This window comes from Cyprinus carpio, chromosome A23 (genome assembly GCF_018340385.1).
Source record: "Cyprinus carpio isolate SPL01 chromosome A23, ASM1834038v1, whole genome shotgun sequence".
Classification (NCBI taxonomy): Eukaryota; Metazoa; Chordata; class Actinopteri; order Cypriniformes; family Cyprinidae; genus Cyprinus; species Cyprinus carpio.
The window spans coordinates 22,645,746-22,669,153 of NC_056594.1; the positions used below are offsets into that span (position 1 = coordinate 22,645,746).

Here is a 23,408-nt window from a genome sequence, read left to right on the forward strand (position 1 = left end):
ACAGTGAAAAAGTTTTGCCTTTGCGTTTTTTTCACATAGAGATGACAGCGTTGTCAAAATGATCCCTGTCCTCACAGATCTGTGAAAAGTGACTTAAAATGCTGTATGATGCATGCCAGGCCAGTAGCTGCCAATGTCACTGTGTAGAGAAACACTGTGTGAACATATGCATGCGCATGTAATCACCGTTTCACAGATTTGTGTTTTTGTAGTTTACACGGAGACGATGATATCATTTTCAAAACTTAAAAACACATTTCAAAAATGTGCTTTTTTAGGCCCCAAAGTGCCATTGTCGGTCGTGTAGATGAGCAGAAAAAAATAATAAGTTGTTTTTTTTTTGTTGATGATTTATTTTATGTGATCGCTTAGTTTGAATTTTTTTTTTTATCATTCAATTCCTGAATTAAGGTACAGTAGCAAAGAGGAACCAGAATTTTAATTTGACCCCATAACCTCATTTAAGATGATAAAAAACTTTAAAAAGTCTTGAAATGTGAATATTTTGTTGGCCTTAATGGACCAGGGTTGAAGAACCCTTCATTTGCAAGAATGCACCCCAAAAAAACCCAATTTCTTTGAATTACAATTACATGTAAATTCCACTTCCTGTCATTTTAATTCAAATTCCAGTTTCTAGTCAGGTTACACCAATTTCATTCAAATCGAAAACTTTTTTTGCACAACCCTGCTTGACAGACGTGGCCATTGTGTAGAAAAGACCTACATGAAGATTCTTCAAAAATTATCCTTTTGTGCTCAACAGAAAACAGGTTTGGAACGATATGAGGACAAGTAAAATATAATGACAGAATTTTTATTTTTAGGTAGTTTGACAGGCTTTCGAGTCTGTTAATTGATCTTTTTCCTCATCATCATGTACAGGATGATTTGTGCATTACTTCATTTTCTTCAGACACATTTAGGCTGTTCCTCAGCGTTATTCATCAGGTGATTTTCTCAGAAAATTGTTTTCAGAGCTTAATGAATGGAAAGTTCATCTGTAGCAGACGGGGTGTATGAATTGGCAGTCGGTTCCCAGAAAGATTTTAATTACGCTCATTTCCTCTCTAAACTAATGAACGTAAAGCGGCTTGTTTTTAATTGCTTTTTGAATGCAACATATGTTGTGTAGACGTGTGTATTGTGTGGATATTTTGCACAGTGTTATTTTTTGAACATTTTTCTTAGTAGTACCTTCTTTTGCGTTCAGCAGAAGAAAGAACTTTATTCAGGTTTAGAGCAACCTAAGAAAATTATGACAGAATTTTCATTATTGGGTGAACATTTTATTTTTTTTTCATTTTTGGGGGTTGTCGTGAATGGGTGTCCCTTATTTTGCCTCTTTGAAGGTGGCAACCCTAGGTGAGGTAACCTAACCGGTTTACTGCTAACTAGTGAAACACTTTAAAGCTGCACCTCAAAATACAGTACATGTTGGATGGAAACATTGTGCGTTATGATTGAGTTTGTAGCTCATTTCACTATATTTTAAATAGTTTGACCTGCAATTCAGTTTTCTGACAGTTCAAAAGGAAATCAGCGAAAGCATCCAGTATCTCAAACCACTGAAGTGAATGTTACATTTCTCAGTATATATTGCAGTAGATATTTGAGAAATTATTGTTGTATCTGATTTTATTAGTCTATACAGAGTGATAGTCAGTGTAAAAAAAGCAAATAGGAGAAGCAGATGTGCACAAGCAGATATTACTGTATGTCTTTCTCTTCAACAGCACACACTTTGCGGTCTTAATTGTAATGAAATCACTTTAGAAATAACAGCTGAGAGAAACAACATTAATATAGCCTACGTTAAAAACAAACGAGAAACCTTTTAGAGTTGACTGACAAGAATTTTTTTCAATGATCTATTATTGGTTTCTGAATTTAAAATTAATGATTGTTGAAGTCTTCTAAGCTAATAATTAAATGCAAATTAATGTTTATTTAATTTAGTCTAGGTCATATTTCCTTTTACTCACATGTTTTTTGAGGATAAGGGCATGTCATACATTAGCATCTAATTTCGCAATTGACAGATAAATACTTGTAAAGATGTCATGTTTGTTTGGACAAAACATTTGACACCACCAACAACAGGAAAGAAAAGTTTTTTTTTTAATCCTCCCTTTATATTAATTTTGCAATCCCAACTGTGCATAATTCTATGTTTGTATTTAACATAGAAGCCCTGCTATTTTTCCTTTAACAGGTCACAGATTTGAGGTATGGTTCTTGTTTTTGTCATTATGCACTTGCTTGAAGTTAGTGGTTTGTTTAGATCCCCAATGCTAATTGTGCAAATACTGCTGCTTATTCATATTGTGTAAATAAGGTCTGGGTATTACCAGACATTTATTAGTGATGTTTATTAAACTAGGATAAATTATTTGAAAGGAAAAAACATTTGGAGTCCCCTGCATTATTGACCAATTCATCTCAAACAAATGAGTGTGTATAAAATGCTTTATTGATGCATTATGTTCCACAGTATTAACAAAATATTGGCCCATGAATTCTATCATTAATTATCTACATACAGTACAGATATAATCTGAGGAAGTGGGGATATTTATTGGTTCACAGATGTTCCTTAATGCGTCATACCCAGGGTCCAAAAACAACACTTGCTAACCAGCAAAATGCCTGTAAATATTGGATTTTGGTGAACAAATCTTGTTAGGAGGGAGATCCATGAACTGAACCGAGGGTGTCAGATAAGAGAGATATATCAAATGTGCAGGGCTGCGTTTCCTAAAAGCATTGCAAGCCTAAGTTGATCGTACTGTAGAACCATTGTCACCAATGGAGCTTTTGGGAAAAGAGCAGTGGTACCCCAGGACTGGAATTGAGAACCACTGGTCTAGAGCTAAATGATGTTTCTAAGTTCAGTATATCTACTCACGCTGAAACAGTGTCTTTTAGTGATTCGTTTTTTAGTGATGATTTTATAATACAATTTAAATCATTCATTGATAAAAACATAATATATGAATTTGTATTTTTGCATTTGGATATTTTTTAGGTTTGGTCTGTGTAGTTTAGCGCATTTTGCTAGTCCGGGGTCACCCTATTAGTGTTGTGTTCTGGGCCCTTGGAATCATCCTAACCTTCCCCACCCCCCGTTACGGCGCCCCTGCTGTGCATCAATGTCAAACATCGAGAGAGGGATTTAAACCTAATTCAGTTAATCACAAAGAGCACATGGAGCACTCTGTATATATGTCAATGAGAAAAGCTGTGAGTACAGCTGAGCGCTTTAATCAGCTCTGAGAGATGACAGCAGCCGGCCATGAACTGCCCTGTGTGCCACAGCTTTACTGAGATGGGCCTTCGTAATCATCACAAATGAGAGTGGGCAGCGCTTCAGCAGAGATTAGTGACCACAACATGCACGTTTGACTGCAGAGCTATGTCTGAAATATACTCTACACAATTATGTGAGCGCAAATTGTGCCAGTGTGGGTTTCATTCTCAGTATTTCCACAAGAGGTGCTAGTTGGTAATAAGTGAAATTGAACATGACATGTGGCCATACTCTTAATTTGTCCCATCCAAGTGCACACACACAGAGGTGAGTAGAGAACAAACACACACCTGGAGCATTGGGCAGCCATTTTTTGCTGTGCCACATGGTATTGAGGGTGGAAGAGAGCACTTCAACAGTATATTATGTTTCTGGTGAGTAAACGTAGCATTCGCTGTTCTCGTACTTGTGTAAAGTATGTTTTTGGCCTAATTTAGCACACTTTCCAAAATGTGCATGACACATTACATACTCAAATTTAGTTTTGAATGAACTAGTTTCACAGTCCATATATGACTAGGATCACCCTTTATTTAGTTTTCCCAGGCTAGCACCTCTTACCTTGAGTGGTTTATTCAGTGCTTTTCGATATAGCCATAGCAATAATTTGCTGAACATTTGTTTTACAGATGTGACATGAGAACGGGCCTCGCTGAAAGGGGAGAGGAGAATATCCAATAACATAAAACATTCAATATCACAGTCAACACTGATCTTCACGCACACCTGCGAGCTTTACAATATTTTTTTACACGGCCTGCTTAAAAAGACAAGACAGAAAATATAAAATTATATATAAACTTGAGTAATAAAAAAACACGGAGTATATAGCTATGTTGTATTTACACTCATGCTTTTTGACAGTCTTGCATTATGCTACAGGAAAAGTTTTGCTCTCAAGGCCTTAAATGCATCGCGCTATGACCCAAAGAAGCAGGCTGGATTGGCATTGTGGACCCTGACCTGGTTTCTCATCCCATCCTGGCACTATCTAATGCACTGAATGGGGCAACTGGGATGTGCTGCCAACAATGGCATTACTGGGGCAGTGGCCCATATGTGCAGGGTCAGACCATGTGTCGCCTGTCAGAGAAAAACGGAAAGGAAATTATACATGGCCTGTCGTCCGTTCCCATGCAAGTGGATTTGTTTTGTCTGATCAATCTCAGTCTGCGTCATTTCGATGGACGCTATACGTTAGTCTCTAGACCGTTCATGTCGATGGCACAATGGTCCTTGTCTCTGTGTTTCAGGTGCCGCGGAGGTATGGGTGGCTTTTTTCGATCGGGAGGTGGCGGACGGACCCCTTCTTCCAGCTGCATGAGACGGGCCACGTCTGGAGGAATGTGCTCAGGTTTGCCCCCTGGTGGTGGGGGCTGGAAACTACCGTTGTTCTGCTGACAGTTCGGCAAACCTTGGTTAGTCATGGGCTTTGTTTCGCAGATGAGAGGAACCTATGGAGAAACAGAAAAAAAAGCCAACTCAGTATTTCTTCTAATGGACTGTATCTCTTTTGGAGAAATTTTGACTGTCCGACTATCAGAACAGTGTTGTTATTGTTAATTAAAACTATTAAAGAACATATTTATCATTGAAATAAAGCTCAAATAAAATAGAAATAGTAGCTGAAAAGCTTTAACTAAATGAAAATTTTAAAATTTGCCTCGGCAAGTGTAACCCCTCTCTTCCGGGTCCTAACTGCCACCCCTCGTTCTTATTTTAATGGGGTCTTGAACCTGGGTCTCTGGCATGGGAGGTGGGCACATTAACAAGGAGGCTAAACAATGCAGCCACTAGCGTGCCTCTTGAGATCAGAGGAGTAAGGTCTACCTGCACAGCACCTACACTGGCCTACGTTACACTCACCCCCCTAAACCTCACTCCCATCCGGGTCACGGCACCAATGTGACCCCTCTCTACTGGGTCATAACTGCCACACCTCGTTCTCGTTCCGAATGGGTCTCAAACCTGGGTCTCTGGCATGGGAGGTGGGTGCACTAACAAGGAGGCTAAAAAGTGCAGCCACTAGCATCAGTTGCTAGAGCACCTCTTTAGGGGAGTGAAGTTTACCTGCACAACACCTACCCACTGGCCTCCGTTACACAAGTAACTGAAATAAGCTTAATTGAAAATGTTCCTATTTTGAATTCATCATCATTTGAATTATTATGAGCATAACATCTTGTGCAACAATGTCGAATTGAAAAATTAAATGGTTTAATGACAGCAGCACTTGAGCTGACATCTGTTTTTTTAATTGTTGACGAAGGAACCAAGGTCTTCCTACACGACTGTCAGACTACAAAACAGTGTTGTTATCATTAACTAAAACTTTTTAAGAACATTATTGTTCATTGAGTATAAAATTAAATATAAATATTAAATAATCAAAACTAAAATGAACCTAACCGAAAATTTAAGTTTTAAAGTTGAAGTTGAAGTACTAAAATTACTAACTAAAATAAAACTAATACTGAAAAAAAAAACTAAAAAGGAAATAAAAATATGTTTAATATTTAATATTTTATGTTTAATATGTGAAATATTTTGAAAACAGTAAAACTACACAATACATTTTTTTTTCAAAGTAAAAAATTACGCTAAATGTGAATAAACATACAAAAGTAGATAAATAATACTAAAACAATACTGTACCAGGATCGCTGCACTTATTACAGTCTTTATGTTTTCTGTCCTAACAGCTATACGATAAAGCACAAGGCCACTTACAGTACATGCATGTGAGAGACAGGGAATTGTTCAAAGGGTCTGGCATTCAAATCAGTGCCCCAAATTATCTTTTTATGAAGCGGAAATTTTCAGGTACATTTTTGCTTCATGTGCATTATAACGATATATTACATTCTCAAAATTAATGCTTAATTATACCATTATTTAAGCAATATTTTATGAACAAATGTGCTGTTTGCTGAATATCAGTATGGCTTTGATTTGGCTGTGTGGTTCACATCAGTGATAGATGCAAGCTGAAATTTGACTACAGATGGGTTTTCTGTTGTGAATATCATGTAGCGAGGGCGTTTGAACATCTTTTGGTGGTGTTGGGTAGGGGTTAAATCTCAGAAAGACTCGAGAACTGAGATTCAGGCGTTTTAATGAGAAAGCCATAAGTTATAATTATTTTGCTCTTGAGCTAATTTGTCAAGTCAAGTAGTCCTTAAAGCAAGTGAACCTCAAGTTGCTCTTGGATAAAAATGTCTGCTTAATGACTACTTAATTACTAAGCGTGGAAAAATAAGATTGTCACCGAAGCACTTACGTTTCTGAAGAATAATTAGAAACAGCCATCAGCATATGGTGTACTGTACATATGCCTACAAGACAAATGTTTTCCAAGCCATTCTCCATAAATTTGATGCCTACGTGTCTATTTTGGTCCCATTTTTAACATATAGACATATTTTTTTCCACAAAACCATGTTTTTCCACCTCGTCGTGACTATCCTGTCTTTCTGTTTGTCGACATCTGCATATGATAGTCACAATCCCTCCTCTCGTCACTAAGTTTATCCTGATTTTACAAAACCTCAGTATCCTTGAGATGTCTTTGTGAGTACGAAAGGTACAACTCAAGTGACCTGTCCTGTTTGTCAAGAAAAAATAATTGAAATCCACTTTAGTTTTTTGGAGAATTGTGTTCATCGGTTACTTAACATGCATGTTTTCAACTGAGTTCTGTGAACTTTTTTTGTGTGTAGTGCTTCTCAAAATTCATATTATTTCCAAAGCAGCTTTACAAAGAATAGCACTTCACAAACCCCCACAGCGAGGACACAATGGGAGGGAAGAACTCTTTAAGATGTTTAAAAAATAACCTTGGGAGGCCTGAACTCAGTCTTTGTGTTTGTAGTTGTGATTGTGTAAATATATGCAGGTGTTAGTGTGTGTTTTACTCTATTAAATTATCATTGCATTACATTTCAAGAAGTGTTTGGGTTGATTACATGAATTTTCAAGCAGTGTGACATGCCGTCCTGTATTATACAGTATATATCAGGATTTCCCAAACTGGGGTTTGTGAAGTTAATAAAAAGCTAATAATTAAATCATAAAAATTTCAATTAAAGTAAAATTTATTTAAAGTAAACAATTAAAAATTTTTAATATTTTTATGTTTTTTTTTTATGCATGTATTTTATGTAAGAATGTTGTTGTTTTTTTAAATTATTGAACTATTAACATTAATTTAATTGAAGTACCCCTAGAAATTTTAAGTCAAAGGGGTTCAGCTGAAAAAAAGTGTTTGGGAATCCCTGGTATATATTGTACTTGAAAAAAAATGCATTTGTCACACTGCAGTATTATTCATGTGTAGGCGTACTACAGAAAAGGCTAAAAGTCCACTAAAAGTGTGAGGGGAAAAAACAACATGGAAATGGCTCCAAAAAACTTGTACCTTCGCTGGCATATACAATCCAAAAGTCTGAAAAGGTTTGCATTCATCATTATTCATTCATTATCATTAGTCATTTTGCATAATTATTATATATTATAGGCACAACATTTTGAGCAATAATTTCAAATTGAGAAATTAAGCTTTCTGGTTTAAGCACTTGAAGCTGACGTCAACAAAACTTGCAATTTGCAGGGCTTAACGCTAAGGATTTTCTATTCAAATTTTTACTTGTCCTGCCAATAATTTCACTGGCCCTGCCAAAATAAATAAATAAATAAATAAATGAAATTGTTGCTGTTATCATTGTTTTTGACCCATGTTATCTTATAAGCCTAACAAATATCAAGTTCATGAAATTGTTGCTGTTATCATTGTTTTTGACCCATGTCATGGACAACAATGGAACACAATATTCACAGCAATGGCCACAACATGAATAGTACCAAACATACAAATGGCAAATGATATCGGGATAACAGCAGACAGACTGAATGAGCACCGAACACAGATTTTTTTTTTTCACGTCTCTGACAGTTGACCTCCACGCTAGAGCCGCGACGTGCGGCCAGTGGCGGTGCGTTTGTCTCGTCTTGACAGGCGTTTAAACTCCAATCACAAATGCGAGGCGGATATGAAGTATTTTGCCCGGCCATGATAAAAGACCGCACATCACCCCACTTTCATCGTCGGTTTCCCACGTTTAACAGTAGATTATCAAGAAAACATTACCTGTCCGGAGTGCCGCGGGGGCAAAGAGCCACGCCGGAGGGAGGAGCGGAGAAACAGTTGAATCGGTGGTCAAGATTAGATTCTGACTGCTCTACGGAGGGCACGGCCTCTAACTTTCTAATGGGCCGCGTTGGCCTGCGTCGAATACGTACATCACTTTTTAATAAAACCATGAATCGCTCCCCCGCGATTTTGGCCATAATGGTCAAGTGGTTCCGCGGTTTCCCTGGGCCCTTGCGAATCAAGCTCTATTTCCCTAACAAGCCACACACACGCTATTGTCGGACCCTGACGTTTCTTCTTTTCCCCGACCGATCCGTCCGTACTAGTAGGTGTACTCGGCCTGGTGATACACACCATTACACAGTCCAAACAGTTTGTAACAGTACGAACGACACCAGCCACGCTTCCAAAAGATCGAGCCTTTCTCTGGAACTAAACACGCTTTGGTACAATATCCATATCCTCTTCCAACAGCTGGTTCCGTATCTGTTTTCTTTGATTTCTGTAGTTTGGGGGGCGGGGGGGGGGGGGTCTACATAATAAATAACATAAAATTAGCAGGATGCCTTTACACGATAAAACCGTTACTCGCTACGAACACTTATCTGTTCCAACAAAGAAATGACAATGCGGGTCTTGACTTTTGATCCATCAAGAAACTTGAAACGTTCTACTCAGCTGTTCGTCACCATAATAAGTAATAATGACAGATAACAACAATTAAGATTAAAATACAATTAAAAAATGCATAATACATCAAATAATATATAAAAAATATTAAAGATTAGAATAGGTAAACATAAAAGTGATAATATGTATGACTATAACTATAACGTTTTTGCGCGCAACTCACCTCATCTTGAATGCTGTTCGGAAGGATCAGTGACTGGAGTCTGCAAAAAACTTATGCCACTCGTCCGTTTGACGATCACACGGCATAGAATTCACATTTTCCCATATTCTCCCAACTAGAAGAACACGTCGATTTTCACCGTCACATATTTCCCCTTCTGTATTAGAAGATTTCGCCTGCTCTTTTGGAATCAATAAATGCCGGTAGTGAAAGAACGCGAGCTTACACACACAAACCCATTCAACATCTTACTGTTCAAAAATGGGGACCCAATTGGAGCATTGCTTTTGCCCAATTAAAGAGATCGGAGGTTGCATCCCGGGTGTCGACGGCGTTCCACGAGGTGCCAGACTCTGCCTTAAAGGGATTCTGCTTAACAATAGGCCAACCTTTTAAAAGAAAAGCGCGACCCGACTTGGTCAGGGGGCCAAATGGTACCTGTCTTGACCTTTCCACCGATCTGGCCAGGGACAAATTCGTCAACTGTCCTGAGCGTCTTTCACACTGGCCTCAGGCCATCAGGCAGTCCTCATTGTCGAGCATTTTTTTTACATTTTTTAGTAGTTAATTATGAATATTAAGATATTAGATTTTTGGACACTACTATAGATATACAATATATCTTAATTAAATAAATACAGTATATATATTGTCAACTTGTTGATTTTTGGTTTTTGTGTTTTGTTGTTTTTTTTTCTGTATATATATTGTCAACTTGTTGATTTTTGGTTTTTGTGTTTTGTTGTTTTTTTTTCTCCAGGTAACTCACCCCATCTGATCCCATCACATTGACCATGGTGCGGAATCGGTCTCTGAAGAGGTGAGGACAGACAGACATGATGCTAAAATTAACTTAATGCATTTTAAAGACACTGGTGGATAAAACATAGTCAGGATAGATACAGATGATGGATAAAAATAGTGGCTCCATGATGGGGAAATTTTCCCACAATCAAGTCCAAAGAGTGACTGATTATTTTGTTCGTTTCAACCTGTGGCACACTCTTAACCTTTTGAAACATCCGCGTTATGTGCTGTGTCGCCCAACATAAACTAATTTTACTGATATCCTAGTGACACATTACAAGATGTGAAATGCATTTTTGTATAAGAGTGTAATTTCCTAGTCTAGAGAGCGCCTAATCACAACAGAGCATGTATTTGGACCATTTGAAAGTGACCCAGACAATAATAGTGACCATTAAAGAGTGAAATGCATTTTTTTTAGTTGTTAATTTCTTTTCTAAGATGCGATTCAAGCGTAGTTTGTTTGTGAATTTGATTGTTTATGATAAAGAATACAATGCTCAAATACATCCACCTAGTGCATGTTGTAAGTCCGGATAAAAGAAAAACCGCAATGGAAAGCAGATCGTAGAATGTATACAGCTAGTGGATGTTTGAGTAGAATTTGAAAATAAATTTGAAATGCTTAAAGTGGACAGTTAATGGAAATTTGATGAGATTTTTGTATTTAAATGTGTAATACTTACAGGGCCCAATCAACAGCGATGTGACAAATAAGGGCCGGCCTGTGGGCATCCCAGCTTGCAAACCGAATGCGCGCTGTTGTAATATCTGGTAATTACTGGAGGAACATTGCTGTAATACTGGAGAACATGGTAAACAAATCATTACGCAGCAAACAAAATGTTATGAAGGACAAACAACCTATGTAGCATCTAAAGACCATTTAGAGTAAATAAATGGTGTAGTTTAGAGTAAATAAATGGTGTAGTTTCCACAAGCTATCTTGGCAACAATTGCCATGGATTTTATTAGCGAAGGTTTATTTGAGCATTTTTGCAAATGGTTTTTATGAACGAAAGATAAACAGAATGATTCATGTAAAAAGTATAAAAAAAAAGCTTATTGTATGGAAGATGTATTTGAGTAAGTTCTTGTGTCACCCATGCATTTTATGAACGACAGGGCTTTCAACAGCCGTGATTTAAATGCACACTGCACTGCTTCCTGAAGGAATAACATCTATCACATGTCACGCTTCGCATCCTGCCACAACGCTTCGATCTGCACACAATTTATAATGCAACGGGAAGAATAAAAGATGCTCTGACCTTCTCTCATGAAGTAATGAGTCTCTAATTTTTTTAGATTGTGTGTTTTTTTTAGATTTAAATTACATCAGCGACTGACAGTTTTAGGGAACGTTACTTGTTTTTTTAGATTGACAATGAAGCTTAAATATAATGACATCAGCGACTGACAGTTTTAGGGAACGTTACTTTTAAATACAACTTTTTACAATAATTCATTACTCATTGCAAATGATAACTAAATTAGGCCTGTTGTTGACTTTTTATTTTGTAGTTGCAATAAATTTAGGCCTGTTGTTTGCATTTTTTTTTGTGCATTAAACAGCGTGACCTGTTGCGCATGGGCCACTATACTACACTAAAATGGCAGTAACCTCGTTAATGGGCACTATAATAAATAAGAATGCAGTAACCTGTTAATAAGAGTAGCACAATAAATGTGCATTGCTGTTGCACTGCTTATGTCATTTAAATAGTAATTTTTATGATGTGGTGTATAATTTGTAAGTGTAAAATTAATGCAGTAAGCTGTTTTAATTTGGTATGTTTTTTAAATGTTGTTGTATTGTTTACATTGTAATTGCATTGCTTACACTGTAGTATGCAATAAATATATGCTGCTATTGCTTTGATTACAGTGCAAATGGTGTAAGCTGTTCATATAAGCACCACAATAAATGGCAATGAATGTGTGTCACTATTGTGCTACTTATGTGTACAGATTAAATGTTGTGTAAGCTGTTTATATGGGAATGAATGTGTGTTACTATTATTCTTTTTTTCTTTATGTTTTAAATGTTGTGTTATATATGCAGTATGCTATTACAGGCACTGCAATAATGTGTGCTCGTGTTGTGATGGTTACTTGTGTAGAATGAGTGCTGACACTTTTGTGCCACAATAAGTATATGCTGTCATTGCATGATGTTTGATGGTGTTGTGTTGTTTGTGCTCGTGTTGTGATTTCTACTCGCCGCTACAACATTAAGTGCACAAGCGGCGGATGTCTTTGTGCTGCATACATACGACCCGACCATGAGCATGTGTGGCGCAAGCGTCTTGTGCATGCATAAATACGTGTGAAGTGTGTTTTTGCGTTACATTATCTTGTTTTTTTGTAGTGTGTATTGTTTTATTACATTATCTTGTTTTTTATTAAATTTTTTGGGCATGTGCATTTGATGGATATTGGCGAGCTTGTCACAGTTTTCCTGGGACACAGACTTGCATCAGCTTTGGCAAATGTCTTCAAACAATGGGTGGAGTAAGTTTCAAACCTTTAAAAATCCTATTTAGTTTTTCTTCATGATTTGATTTCTGTTTTGTACAATGCACTTTCAAATCCATCAATTTTCTGATGCCCATGTTTTTCAGCCGAATTCGCATAATTGTCCAGAGTCCTCTGCTAATGGCCATTAGCATTCTGCTTGAATATCATTTCAGCAAAAATAGTCACAGAAGCTCTGCTATGCATTAGCATTCTGCTTAAACAAGCAGTGCGGATACTTTAACATTTAATATAGGTACACTGTTCATGCAAGTGTGAATTAAAGCTGGATGAAAGTTTGAAATAAAGCAAGATCAAACTTGATGTTTTCACAGTTCTCTGATTAATTAAATTAATCGTCAAATTATGTTGTTCCCCCGATTTCACATGTCAACGGAAAACAACAGAAACGCAGAGCTTGAGGCCAATGGGGCAGAAAAACATTGATCCTTGGTTTGATGGTTCAATGAGCAAATGTTTTCATTAAAGAGTGCATATGAGATGCTTCGTGTATCGATAAATCAAACTTATCAAAGATCCCATCAATGGCCAAAGATGGATTTGTAAGAGGTTTTGTGAGGAGTTTCTTTTCAACATGGTCATATAGCAACAGCACTCCCCCCCCCCTCAAACAAGCATCTCCTTTGTTCAGCATCAGAATGAACACAGCGCTGATTAAACTGGGGTTTTGGTGATATACAGTCATACAATACTGTTAGGAGAATAATTTTACATAATGTTGTAGGTATAGTATTATAAAATCTTTACTTTCCCATGCATCCGTTGATTGATTTTATAATATTTGCCAAATTCATTAGTTTGTTCATTGGAACATTCGAGAAACAGTTAACTGCACACCTCAAATCCGCTGTAAATTAAACTTATACATTAAACGCGGCCCGTAAAATATATACATCTCAATAATAAGCAACATGTAATGTTCCTTCTTTAAACAGTATAATACTTCAACGTAAAAAAAAGATTGTTACTTTTTCTTAACATTTTCTTAACTGCATAAATGATGTATTACCGTACAACCCTATATTCTGGCATCACAGCGCAGTGGATTAAAGCTCTTCCGAGCCTTGTTCATTTCTGGATCCTGGAAGATCTGCATGGATGCAAATACTGGTCACTCCATATCTTGCACAGCTAACTGGACGCTTGCTAGCTAGCTGGAACTGATTGTAAAAGTTATATTTTTCTTAATAGTGATAATTTTAATTAATTAGTTTAAAAGGAAAAAAATAATTTAAGTGATTTAATGTTTTAATAATACCAGTGATATTTTACTTAATAAGAACAACAACAAAAAATAATTTAAAAGGAAAAAAAAAAGTGAGTACCCTGAATAGGTGATGATTTTTGGCCAAAGTCAAGCTCGTAGGTTGTTGACCTTGTGCGATAAAAAATGGCAAGCATCAACAGCCTCATAACACGACGCAGTGCCTCCATCCAAGTTGATATTAGTGGCTCCGAACCAGCTCCGAGCAGCAGCACAAGGCGAGATGTGATCCGCACGCCCGGTCCCTATGTTGGTTGTTCTCCAGCCATGCACTTGACAGGTGATAGGCAGAGTGGGCAGAACTGCCAGATGAAAGGAGGATCTAATGTTACAAACTCCTGCTAGACTAACTATCAATGTCAGACTCGTCCACAGTTTGCCCCAAATTACCAAATAGTGCTGGCAATCAATTCAATGAACATGAATGGAAGGAAACTCAGACATGTCTTATCATTTTTTTTTTTAAATTTCCTTTTTAAATTTCGTTATAACACTTTTAAGATTGCTTCTACCCCTACTTGCTTTGTTTTGTTTATTTTTATAGTATTTCGATAGTTTTTGGCGCCACCATATGTTTGTTTGTTTTTTAGATAGTTTGTTTAAGTTATCATTATTTGTTGCATAGTTTAAGAGTTTTTAAATTCTAATTATTTATTCTGTGACGATCAGAGTTATTTATGCTTGTTTTTTTATATGATTTTTTCTTAATTCAGTGTGGAAAATGGTTTTAAAGATGCTGTGCAAAGATATTTTTAGAAATTTGTAGAAGATTATGTTTTTTGTGTGTAAGTGTTTGTGTTTGTGTGTTGGCACTTTTCTTTTTAATCAATAAAAAATATTGAGAAAATCACCTTTAAATTTGTCCAAATGAAGTTCTTAGCAATGCATATTACTTATCAAAAATGAGTTTTACCCTAATATTATGGGTAGGAAACAAACTAATTCATCGGAACATGATCTTTATTTAATATCCTGATAATTTTTGGGCATAAAAGAAAAATCTATCATTTGTGTTACACCATATCAAATGTATTTTATTTGGTCTATTGCTACAAATAGACCCCAGCGACTTAAGACTGGTTTTTTGCGCTCCAGGGATCACATAATTTGCACAATTTTTACTGTTTTTAAACTGATTTTTGTTTTTAAATAAAGGCGAGCCCTTGATGAGACTTATTTCAAAAGCATTAAAAAATCTTAAACTTTTAAATGGTAGTGTCCATATATTTATAAACATTTGATATTATATTATTAACACCAGAGGAACACTAACACTTCTGGTCTCTTACCACCAGAAATGGTGTTAAATTTTAGAGGATGATGTCATTAATGCACTAACACTAATTTGTTAGTTAAAGGGTTTTTTTTGAAAACATACTATCAAAAGGAATGCAATGTGGATTGCAGTTGTGTGTTTTGTGTTGTGTTGTACCTGGAGGAACGTGGCCAGTGAGATGAGAAGGGCCTGCAGGATTCCCTCGAATGTAACGATCCGGGCTCTTCTTGGTGATGAAGAAGTACATGCTGGGCAAGATGAAGAGGCCATGCAGAATGAGGCCCATCACCACAGTGATGGCATAAAAGCCCAGCTTCTTCCCCATCGCGGACGGGTCGCTCATCTCCAGGATCTTACCAGCCACCAGAAACACAATGCCGAACGGGAAGTACCTGCACAACAAACTAGCTGTAATTCACTAAATACCATTGCTTAACCCTGTAAAGCCTACTGTATCATATTTGATACTCAAATGTCTATGGTCTAAATTATCGGCATTATCAAAACTGAAAAACTTTGTTGCTCACAATCTACTACATGCCTTCTGTCGTCTGATTGATCGTTTAAGCGCTTTTAGCAATAGTGTATAGTATTTTTTAGTATAGATGTTTAGTATTTAATTGTTTATGTTTCATTCTTTTTGATGTTGAAATCTTTACTGATGTTTATAAGCTTTTAGCAATTTGGTAGAATATAACTTTTGCAATATTGTTAGTACTATGTGAAACCCTGGAACACAAAACCAACCCAGTCCATAAGGGTCAGTTTTTTATACATCAATCTGACAGATGCTGAAAATAACCTAAGCCTTTTGAATGTATGGTTTGCATTAGAGATCCAGACCAATATATTGGCCAAGATAACAACTAATTTGAACAACCTCACTTATTTGGGGAAAAATCTGATTGAAATCTGGACATCTGAATATGGTGGGCAAACAAAAACAAAAAAAACAAAAAAAAAAAAATAACCTAAATGAACTGAGAAAATCACACCTTTACAAGTGTGTCCCCCCCCCCAAATGGAAGTTCTTACAGCTATGCATAGTACTAATCTCCAAAAACAAAAAATGAACTCAAAAAATGAAAGGTTTTTGATATATTTTCAACACGTAGGAAACGTACAAAATAAATCTTCATGGAAAACATGATTTTTATTTTTAAACGTTACATCCTAATGAGTTGATTTTTGGTATAAAAGAAAAAAAATTCTAAATCATAATTTTTTGGATTGGATTTTGCAAAAACCCGGTACAATGTATTTTGTGTGCTATTTGCTGCAAAATATACCCCAGAGAACTTAAGACTAGCTTTGTGTGCTCCAGGGGTCACATATTTTCAAAGATTGAAGCACTTGCTTGGACTGCAAGCAGTTTTCGCTTTTCCTTGATTTCATTATCCCAGGGCTAATTTTGTTAGGAAAATTAGACATGAATATCAAATATCAATCGGCTTTTTTGAGGGAAAGTGTTATTTGTGAAATCTCTCAATCACTCATTGTCATTGCTTGGGTATATGCTTATGCATTAATAATGGTTTTTGATCCATAAACTAACATTTAAAATATCATCTTAAATAACTTCATATACAAAGAAAATAATCGAGCGAGACGACGGGATAATCATTTTAAATGTAAAGTAGATTTTAAATACTGTGTAAAAAAAAAAGATCTTCATTAGTTTTACAATTACAAGGCAATCAGAATTTTCATAATTAACTTATTTGTTTCATAATAAATTTAGTATCAGTATCTGCTCACCAAATTGGCGAATAAACAGGCTTATGGCTTTTTTTTTCATTTTTTTTCATCTGAATATTGAAGATCCATATTCTCAATATATTCAGAACTCATATGAAGTGGATAAAATCAAATCCTAAAGTATGTTTCATTATAATTAGATTTATTATTTTCATATTTTTGTTTCAGGGTTCATTATTTAAATAAAAGGTTAAATTATAACAAATAAAAAAATATTTCTGATTAAGATTTTAATATGGTCAGACTTTAGAGGGTTATGTTTAATATGGTTTATATATTATTTATTTAAAAAGCAAACTATTTATTTTTAATTTAAAAACCCTTTTATTTTAAATTATATACTCTATATATAAGATATATATATATATATTATATATATATCTATATTATTATATATATAGATATATAGTCTTACCAATGACATAGCGCAACGATTTTCAGCACTGCTTCTTGAGACTTTGGCATAAGTTCACCAACACTGCCGTAGGAACCCAACACCTGCCCAACATTTGGCCTTCGATAAAAATGAGCAGTGATGTGCAAATGTAAGATGCGATTTTTAAAATATTAAGCATATTTGATTTTCAAATTTGTGGTCCTGTGTGTCCAGAATTCTCTCACCCATGGTGGACAGAGAACATGACGATCCCCAGGACGTTCCTTGCCCTCGCTGGTGCCTGGAAGCCGTCCGCATCACCACGTTCAGGAGGCGTGTAGTCAGATCCAGCTGGAAGTTCTGGATGTCCGTCCCCGTTATCATCCTGAATCCAGTAAGATTAGAAGCGCGGCGAGTGTTTGTTTCTGTTAGACTGGTGGCCACTGTACGCCTTGGGAGGTTCTTCATATGGGGCACACTGTTGGTCCGATACTCAAAGAGAAGAAATACAAAATGAATCTCTTTTTTATTTTTACTTCGGTTGTCAAAGCCACATTTGTGATGAGCACAAGCTCCTCAAATGCATTTATTCAGTAATCAAGAAACTAACCTGCCCATGCTTATTTACATTTCAGGCACTCATGCTTGCATTGTTAATGTGTGTTAATGTTTTTGCATATATGCATTAATTCAGTAGATTATTGTGCCAGGTTATTCCGTTCCATTTACAGAAAGGAGGGATGACTGTATTTTTTTTCATGGCAAGCTGTGGATCCTTACCTGTTGAAAAGTGGCTTGAACCAGGGTTGGCTGGAAACATGTTTTCTGTTTGGTGGACTAAAATATAATCACAGTTATATACATGCATAGAGTAGCACTTGAACTGCTTCTGAATACTCTCAATATGACTTTCCTCCTTGAAAACATTTAATGTACGCCCACTTATAGTCACCTATAGTAAAATGTCCGTGCCAGTTCCTTAGTGTTTAACTGTTTTTTTAAATCATTTGACTTTTTTCTGTCAAGAGCCTGATAACATCCACATTAACAGCGCCATAATAATTTGTTTGAGAAATACAATTTCTGCAGTTGAAGGATGTTGACTTGTCCCAAGATTGCAACAAAGCATAGTACTAATCAAAAATTAAGTTTTGATATATTTACAGTAGGAAACGTACAAAATATCTTCATGGAACATGATATTTACTTAACATCCTAATGATTTTTGGTATAAAAGAAAAATCTATAATTTTGACCCGTACAATGTATTTTTGGCTATTGCTGCAAATATACCCCAGAGACTTAAGACTGCTTTTGTGCTCCAGGGTCACATATTTCAAGATGAGCACTTGCTGAAGCAGTTTCGCTTTCCTTGATTATCCAGGCATAATTTTTTAGGAAAATTAGACATAAATATCAAATATCAGGCTTTTGAGGAAAGTTTATTTGTTCATCTCTCAATCACCATTGTATTGCATTGCATTATAGGTTTTGATCATAAAACTAAACATTTAAATATCATCTTACAAAGAAAATATAGAGCGACGACTGATATCATTTTATGTAAGTAGATTTTATACTGTTAAAAAGATCTCATTAGTTTACATTACAAGCAATCAGAATTTCATATTACTTTTTGTTCATATAAATATTAGTATCTGCACCAAATTGCGAATAAAGCTTATGCTTTTTTTTTCATCTGAATTTGAGATCCATATTCTCAATATATCATACTATATGAGTGATAAAATCCTAAAGTATTTTAAAAATATATATTTTTTTTTCATATTTTGTTTCAGGGTTCAGTATTTAAATAAAAGGTTAAATATATAAAAAATATAAAAATATATTTCTGACTAATATTTAATATGTCAGAGTTTAGAGGGTTATGTAGATAATGTTTTATATATTTATTTATTTAAAAAAGCAAAACAATATTTATTTTTATTATAAAAACAATTTATTTAAATTATATATATATATATATATATATATATATATATATATATATATTATATATATATATATATATATATATATAGTCTTACCAGATGACAATAGCAACGATTTTCAGCACTGCTTCATTGAGACTTTGGCAGAAGTTCACCAGAGCACTGCCGTTAGGACCCATCCTGCCCAACATTATGCCTTCGTAAAAATGAGCAGTGATGTGCAAATGTAAGATGCGATTTTAAAATATTAGCATATTTATTGTCAAATTTGTGGTCTGTGTGCCAGAATTCTCACCCATGGTGGCAGAGAAAATGACGATCCCCAGGACGTTCATGCCCTCGCTGGTGCCTGGAAGCGTCCGCATCACCACGTCAGGAGGCGGTGTCAGATCCAGCTGGAAGTTCTGGATGTCCGTCCCGTTATCATCCTGAATCCCGTAGATTAGAGCGCGGCGAGTGGTTGTTTCTGTTAGACTGGTGGCCACTGTCGCCTTGGGGGTCTTCATTATGGGCACACTGTTGGTCCGATACTAAAGAGAAGAAATACAAAATGAATCTCTTTTTATTTTACTTCAGGTTGTCAAGCACTTTGTGATCAGAGCACAAGCTCCTCAAATGCATTTATTCAGTAATCAAGAAACTAACCTGCCCATGCTTATTTACATTTCAGGCACTCATGCTTGCATTGTTAATGTGTGTTAATGTTTTTGCATATATGCATTAATTCAGTAGATTATTGCCAGGTTATTCTTACATTTACAGAAAGGAGGATGACTTATTTTTTCATGGCAAGCTGTGGATCCTTACCTGTTGAAAAGTGGCTTGAACAAGGTTGGCTGGAAACATGTTTCTGTTTGGGTGACATAAAATATATCACAGTTATATACATGCATAGAGTAGCATTGAACTGCTCTGAATACTCTCAATATGACTTTCCTTGAAAACATTTAATGTACGCAACTTATAGTAACCTATAGTAAACTGTCCTTGCCAGTTCCTTAGTGTTTAACTGTTTTTTAAATCATTTGACTTTTTCTGTCAAGAGGCCTGATAACATCCACATTAATAAAGAAGCCAATAAATAATTGTTGAGAAATACAATTTCTGCAGTTGAAGGATGTTGACATTTTCCAAGATTGACAAAAAAGAAAATGATTCTTTATTCATTACAGGGTGAATTCAATCTTGTGCCCGTTTTGTGAGGTACTTCAGTGCAAAAAACTGCATCCTATTCACAAATAACCATGTAATCATGAAACCAATTATGTATTGGTTTCTATGGAATAAGAACCTTCAGAAAAATACACACAGACACACAATGCAGCAGTAAATGAATATATGTGTGTACTTTAGATACAAATACCTATGAAAACTAATGAGATCAACCTGGATTGTGAGTATAGTCATAGTATGCTGGGATCATGCAGCACATCTGAAATGGCTCCAATATTAACATCAAGACAAATTTCTGTGTTAACAGGTGGTTGAGTTTCCTTCAGGCATATACTATAAAGATTGAATAGGATGCAAATGTGCTGTTGGTTTGGATCTACTTAAAGCTGGCCCGGCTCATGTGGCCTTTTCACACTGAGTCATAAAGTGCTGGTATTGTTGCAGAAAAATAGCCAACCCAATGAGTTTTTCCTCTAATGGAATTTAAATGAAATGTTTATACTGAGCTCTCAGTTCTACATTCCAAGACTCTCATCATGCTGTACATCTGAAAATAGATGCTACCTACAGTAGTGCACAACCACAGCTGTGTGAATTCATTATGCATCTGTTTGTGTATTCATGCATGATATTTTTTTATTTTTGTGTGTGCATGCAAGTTCTTATTTCTCAATGGAAATTAGCTTTTCTTATGCATTATGCATCTGTTCATTAATTCTGTGCATTAGTGCATGGGATTTTTTTCATGCATGCAAATTTTATTTCTGAATGGAAAGTAGCTGCACATGCATTTTGCATTTGTTTATTCTGTGCATTAATTTTTTTTGTGCACTCAATTTTTTGATTTCATAATGGAAAATATCTGTGCTCATGCATTTTGCATCAGTTTATGTTTGTTCATTCTGTGCATTAGTGAATGAGTTTTTTTTTTGTGCATGCAGGTTTTTATTTCTTTGTTTTGCTTTTGCAATGCAAAAACATAAAGACTAACATGTTCATGTTAAATGTGTACTTGATGCTTTCATTTTTATGTTTATGTAGCGATTAAAATGAGTAAGTAGTGTTTTTGGCAGGGTTTATTTTTTCATCATTAGTGCACAAAATGTGTACCAACTACACTAAATGATCAATAGTCAATAGTCACTAATAATTACAACATTCCTATGTGCTCATCTCCCAGATAACATCATTTTGACAAGACCTAAGGGTTGTATATTTATTAAAGGACAATCTTTTTTCTTTGTCTTTTCTTTTTTTTTTTTACATTATTGCTTATTACTACAAATTATGTCAAGACTATTAGAGCAAGTTTTTTAGTGTTATGCTGCCGGTCACGTCCTCCTCATTATTTTGTTTGCGAACATTCGGACATATTGTTTGCCAAGTAACCTGCAATTAATCTGCTATTGCATATCGTTGTCTATAACCAAGCTCAATATCTCATCTTCAGCTGGTTTGAGTCATTCTCTGCTATCAGTCAAACAGCTTCATTAGTCCACATGCTAATGTTTTCAGTCAGCACACATGTTCTCTGGGTAATAAGGGGCTCATTTTAAAGCTATTAGAGAAAGCGAGGGATAGCAGATGATGTTATTAAGCTGGTCTTCGTTCTAATGAACTCACTGGTCGATATGAGGTCATGAAGCATGAGATGTTGAACTAAATTTGGAATCAGTTAACTTGAACACTGATAGCATGTTCTGAGTTTGAGAGAATGTTAATTATAGTGATCGTTCTAACTAACACAGGATTTACAGAACGCCCCTATAGAAACGGAGATTTATGTGACAAGAGGTCTTCAATAAAAGTGTTTGTTAAGAGGTAAAATTGATTGGATGCACTGGAACGAACTATGACATTGCAATGCATTTTTAACAGTCCTTTTCATTAAAGAAATGATTCCACCAAATAATCCTTCCATCAGACCACATGAGGCTTCTGACCGTATTGAGGGTCTTTTAAATGGCTCTGACCACACAAACAACAATTATATATCTAATGAAATGACCTTCAGCTGATGGAGTGTAATTTGAGTTATGAAACAGTTGATTTTAGTTACGTGGCTTCCTGGCCTTAAGCAACAAACATGCATTAGCATGAATGACACAAATATTGACCAGCTGGTTGATGCTGAGCTCACATAAAGTGGCTCTGAAAGGCATGTGGACACTTTAAATATATGATTGCATTAGATAACAAAATATGAAAACAAAAATAATTTACTGTATAGAAATACATTCCAAGCAAAAAAATAAATAAAAATAAATAAATAAATAAAATGCACATTTGCTTGGTTTGAAATCCTGAAACAGTAGATGTAGCGTTGAAGATGGTCAGCATTGTGTTTGTTTGTCATTAGTGGAACATGTTTTTATCTAATGCAATGGCATCCAAATACATTTTAGTGTCACTGTGCATTTATCAGATCACTCAAATAGATTCCCAATGCTTCAGCACAAGCCCTAGATGTGTGTTTGTGACTGATTTTAGAGACTCAAGTGCTCTCAAATGGGTCATATGAGATTATGACTGCAGTACCTTAAATCTAAACACAATCCAGTTGGCTGGAGATGGTATCCGTGATGATGGTTTAATGTGATTTATTACTGACCAGCCCAATAGTTACTAGTAATTCAGAAATCAAATTCTGTTTTTATTGGCAGATACTTTTATTTTACTACCACTGAGATACTATTATAGTGGTAATACTTTACAATAAGGTTCCATTAGTTAATGTTAGTTAATATATTAGCTAACATGAACAAACAATGAACAATACATTACAGTATTTTTAATCTTTTTTTTAGTTAATGAAAATACAGTTGTTCATAGTTAGTTCATGTTAATTCACAGTGCATTAACTAATGTTAACAAGCACAACTTAGTAAATGTTGAAATTAACATTAACAAAGAATTATATAAGCTGTAGAAGTATTGCTCATGCTTTAATCA

At 35.5% G+C, this 23,408-nt stretch overlaps 1 pseudogene; it reads right to left on the reverse strand.

Annotated features, from left to right (window-relative positions):
* Nucleotides 1–3,092: 3,092 nt before the first annotated feature.
* LOC109058932 overlaps nucleotides 3,093–23,408 on the reverse strand; it is a 63,954-nt pseudogene continuing 43,638 nt past the window's right edge.